Raw genomic sequence first — 5,706 nt, forward strand, 5'->3', positions numbered from 1 at the left:
CAACCCCGCCCAAAAAGGGGGAAGGGAAAGGAAAGAGGAGAGCTAAAAGCTAGGGAACACTAAAAAGAAAGGTTGAAAAGGAGGGGAGAACGGTTGCGATTAATCCCGCCAACAACGTGTGGATCGGGGGGGGGGGCGAAATGCCCTTGCCTCCTCCATCAAACCTAAAACAGAGGGAAGGTAGGGAAGGGAAGGAAAAGAGGAGAAAAAAGGGAGAAGAATAAAGAGAGAAAGAAGAAAGGTAGGGGGAGATCAGTTGCGATTTTCACGGGCTTATTGGGGGGGGGGGGGGACAGATGCCTCCCAAATATTATTTAAACGTGGTTAATTCTAATTCGCTACCGGTGATTAACAAATGTTGTTGAAATAACATATTTTCCGAATTTTTTCCTCAATCTTTTGTAAATTATACTTTTGTATGCGTTTGTTGGAAAATGCCAAATTCCTAAAGAAAGAAAGAAAGAAAGAATAGTGACCTGCCTTTGTCACAAATTAATGAGGTGTCAACATTAACATCTGACCGTGATTAAATGCATAAAACCCCTAAGCTTCCGGGGGCTCTGCCCCCTGGATTCCACCTAGGGCCCTAAGGCGGGCACCTGGATGCTCATCTGACGGTAATTAAATGCATAAAACCCCTGAGCTTCCGGGGCTCTGCCCCCTCGACCCCATCAAGGGCCCTAAGGCGGCCCCTGCATGCTTGTCTGACCGTTATAAAATGCTTAAAACCCCTGAGCTTCTGGAGGCTCCGCCCCTTGACCCCACGCCAATTCGTGACCTGACAGTGTCACAAATAAGGTATCAAAATAAGCTCATCTTAGTGACCGTATTAAATGCCTATACCCCCTGAGCTTCTGGGGCTCCACCCCTTGACCCCCGCCGGGGCTTCGCCCCTAGACCCCACGCGAATTTATGCCACGCTCTACCTGATCGTAAGTACCACCCCCACCTACTTAGAGAAACGTTCAGCGGGGCCTGCATGAAAGAGTGGGGTGATGCGGATTTTTTTTGTCTACCCAAAAACAAATCTTTTTTGCTCATTTCACCTCTGCCGGTGTCACCATTAAGAACCAATATTTGGCTCGCATAATTTCAAATTTGGGCGCCACTCCCTAAGAAATCCTGAATCCGCGCCTGCGTCTATTTCCATACATCCCCTATTTATTGCAGGAAATATAAAGAAACCAGTTCAATTTTAACGGCATATTACCGCGGCATAATAACCCGGCATATTAGTCATATAATTATGTAATAGGGAGAAAAGAGTCATTTAAACCCCGAAATAGCCTACAACATACTAATAATAGCTCTATCCAGGTGCGGATACATGGGGGAGGGGAGGCGACGGCCCAGAAACCCGGCCAGAAACACGAGTTCGAAGTGGACCCAGGGCCCTCACTTATTCGTATATAGGCCAAGGTCCCGCGGTTCAGCTAGCCATTCTCCCGTTTTTCTCCGAGATTTGGGTCGTTTTCTGGTCATAACTAGCCCTAATTCGTGTTTTAGGTCTATATGATTGAAACAAAGTGCCGATGATCGCTTTACAACAGGGCGCACAAGTTACAACGTTCAAAAGTATGTCAGGACTCAGTTAGCTTCAGGTCCATCTGTCAAATCATCATGCCGTAAGTCACAGGGCCCGCATGGGGGGGGGGGGGGGGGGCTCGAGCCCCTCCCCCTCTTTTTTGAAAAAGTATGTTAAAGAGAAGTAGAAAGAAACCAACCAAGGGCAAGGCCCCGGAAAGAACTCATTTTTTTAAACTGCAAAATGCTAACTATAAAAGCGCGGTTTAGCGAACCAAGTTAGGGAAAAAAGCGCGAAAAAATAGCAAATGCGAGAAGTAAAGACACGAATGCATCGTCAAGCATGTCGGCAAAGCTTCCGAATTCTGTAGTTTGTGGATTCACAAAATCAGTAAAAGCCATATCTTAAAAGCCTAATTTGTTCAGGAAATTACACACTTTTATCGCCAGAATCTCGGTAAAAACACTCTATTCAGTTGTATCGGTGCGCAAAAGACGAACTGTCAGTCTAAAAAAAAAAATTCAATCTGCGCATAATTATATGCAAATTATTTCGATCAAAATTAGTCTCATGCACATCGTTTATAAGTGTCTATAAGTGTCACATATGGGTCGTTACTGTTACACTTTATAGACAGATTGGATAAATGTGTAAATCATTAAACTTATAATCTGACAGTATACGATGCGAAAATGATTCTTCTCCAGCTTTCTGAAACCAACTTGGGAATTACTGACCGCTTTTGCATTATTTGTGCGTAAGATTTTTTTTTTTTCTTATAAGTGCCCTTTACATCTCCGATGAGTGCATGCCCTTATTCAAATATTAGAAGTGCCCCCTTTAATTCTTTAATAAACGCTCCTTTTCATCTCTGACAAGTGCCCCCCTTTGACACGTGCGCCTTATCACACATTAGTGCCATTTTCCTTCTGATAAATGCACTTTTCCGTTGTTGTTGGGGGGGGGGGGGGGGGGAGGGGGGTGTAGAGGCGTACGATTACCGACAAAACTAGCCACCAATTACCGACAAAAATATTTATGCCAATGTCCCAATGTCTACAAATTTAACCCTATAGAACCGTGGCCAGGAGCTAAATTATTTTTAAGTCCACCCCCCCCCCACCCCGCTTCCGCGCAAAGCGGGGAAGCTTCGACGTTTCATTAAATTATTAGAGAAAGAAGACGATTCGTTGTACTGTTTTCGAACTCTTAATCCTTGTCTGAATTCAGTTTCCCCCACCCCCCCCCCCAATCCGGCGCGAAAGCCTTGACGTTTCATTAAATTATTAGAGAAAGAAGACGATTCGTTGTATTGTTTTCGACTCTTAATCCTTGTCTGAATGCAGTTTCCCCCTCTCGCGCGAAGCGCAGAAGCTTTGACGTTTCATTAATTATTAGAGAAAGAAGATGATTCCTTGTACTGTTTTCGACTCCTAATCCTTGTCTGAATTCGGTTTACCCGCCCCCTCCTCCCCCCCCCCCCCTCTGGCGCGAAAGCTTTCACGTTTCATTAAATTATTAGAGAAAGAAGATGATTCCTTGTACCAACTCTTAATCATTGTCTGAATTTCAAAAAGAAATATTTCTTTGTCCGATAAAAAATCACCGTCCGTAGGGGAAAACAAATTGCCAGCCGACCATAATAAACCATCTCACCGACTTCAAACTTCTGCATTGATATAGTACACGGGGATCGAGCAAGAATACCGACATAGCGGACCCGACACAGCTAAATAATTATCTATGCATATTTGTCTTGCTCCTTTGACATGGCGACTCCATCGAACATCCTCCTCTCTCTTTCTTACTCCCACCCGTCTTCTCTCAGGCTCTTACCCCATCTCTCTCCTCTCTTTCATCCCCCGTTTCCTTTGTTTCATTTTTATATTTTTTCTTCATTTTTTCCTTTCCCCACCCCCCTTTTTTTTTCTTCTTGTTTCCCTTTCTTTCCTCTTCTTCCTCTTTTTCTTTTTTCTCTTTCTCTCTTCTTTTCTCTTTCCTTTCTTTCCTTTCTTTTCCTTCTCTTTATTTTTTCTTTCCCTTTCCCTCTCATTTTTCCCTCCCCCTTTTCTACACTATAGCCTCTAACCAACCAGGCCACATCACTAAGCCCAACTTCTTTCCACCACCCTCAAACAATCCTATCCGCTGTTGATAGTTAATAAAAACCCTTAAGACGAAGGAGGTATAATATATACTCCTTTATTTACCCTGAACCCCCCCCCCCCCCAAAACAACCTCCCATCTCCCTACACTAGCCTCTAACCAACCAGGCCACATCACTAAGCCCAACTTCTTTCCAACACCCTCAAACAATCCTATCCGCTGTTCATAGTTAATAAAACCCTTAAGACGAAGGAGGTATAATATATACTCCTTTATTTACCCTAAACCCCCCCCCCCCAAACAACCTCCCATCTCCCTACACTAGCCTCTAACCAACCAGGCCACATCACTAAGCCCAACTTCTTTCCACCACCCTTAAACAATCCTATCCGCTGTTCATAGTTAATAAAAACCCTTAAGACGAAAGAGGTACAATATATACTCCTTTATTTCCCCTGAACCCCCCCCCCCCCCCGTGCTCGAACAACCCCCACCTCCCTATACTAGCCCCTAACCATCCAGGCCACATCACTAAGCCCAACTCCTTTCCATCACCCTCAAACAATCCTACCCACTGTACATAATTAATAATTCTTTAAACAAAGTAAGTAATATACACTCCTTTAAAACCCTTAAACGCCCTTCCCCCTCCCCCGGCCCCTCCTCGGCCCCCTCCCACTCCTTTACATTCCATTATTCCTTTATATCCAACTCCTTTATATCCCCATTAACGACTCTCCCCCACCTAGTATCCCATTATCCCACTCCCTTATATCCCATAAAGGCCCTCCCCGCCCCCCCCCCCGCTAGCCCCAAGCAAACGAGGCTACATGACTATGCCCTCCCCCTTCCCATCACCTTAAACTGATCCTATCCACTGTTCAATATCAATAAAACCCCTGAGAAAGACGAAGGTAATATACACTCCTTTATAGCCAATCGACGCCCATCTCCGGCACCCTCCCCTCTCCCCGGCCCCCTCTCACTCCTTTATATCCGATTAACGCCGCTCCCAGGCACCCCTCCTAGTATCCCAGTATCCCTCTCCCTTATATCCCATAAACGCCCTCCCCGCCCCACCGCCCCCCCCCCTCCCCGCTAGCCCCAAGCAAACGAGGCTACATGACTATGCCCTCCCCCTTCCCATCACCTTAAACTGATCCTATCCACTGTTCAATATTAATAAAACCCCTGAGAAAGACGAAGGTAATATACACTCCTTTATAGCCAATCGACGCCTCTCTCCGGCACCCTCCCCTCTCCCCGGCCCCCTCTCACTCCTTTATATCCGATTAACGCCGCTCCCAGGCACCCCTCCTAGTATCCCAGTATCCCTCTCCCTTATATCCCATAAACGCCCTCCCCGCCCCGCCGCCCCCCCCCTCCCCGCTAGCCCCAAGCAAACGAGGCTACATGACTATGCCCTCCCCCTTCCCATCACCTTAAACTGATCCTATCCACTGTTCAATATTAATAAAACCCCTGAGAAAGACGAAGGTAATATACACTCCTTTATAGCCAATCGACGCCTCTCTCCGGCACCCTCCCCTCTCCCGGCCCCCTCTCACTCCTTTATATCCGATTAACGCCGCTCCAGGCACCCCTCCTAGTATCCCAGTATCCCTCTCCCTTATATCCCATAAACGCCCTCCCCGCCCCGCCGCCCCCCCTCCCCGCTAGCCCCAAGCAAACGAGGCTACATGACTATGCCCTCCCCCTTCCCATCACCTTAAACTGATCCTATCCACTGTTCAATATTAATAAAACCCCTGAGAAAGACGAAGGTAATATACACTCCTTTATAGCCAATCGACGCCCCTCTCCGGCACCCTCCCCTCTCCCCGGCCCCCTCTCACTCCTTTATATCCGATTAACGCCGCTCCCAGGCACCCCTCCTAGTATCCCAGTATCCCTCTCCCTTATATCCCATAAACGCCCTCCCCGCCCCGCCGCCCCCCCTCCCCGCTAGCCCCAAGCAATCGAGGCTACATGACTATGCCCTCTCCCTTCCCATCACCTTAAACTGATCCTATCCACTGTTCAATATTAATAAAACCCCTGAGAAAGACGAAGGT

The sequence above is a fragment of the Strongylocentrotus purpuratus genome, unplaced genomic scaffold (genome assembly GCF_000002235.5).
Source record: "Strongylocentrotus purpuratus isolate Spur 01 unplaced genomic scaffold, Spur_5.0 spur5_scaffold_19, whole genome shotgun sequence".
Classification (NCBI taxonomy): domain Eukaryota; kingdom Metazoa; phylum Echinodermata; class Echinoidea; order Camarodonta; family Strongylocentrotidae; genus Strongylocentrotus; species Strongylocentrotus purpuratus.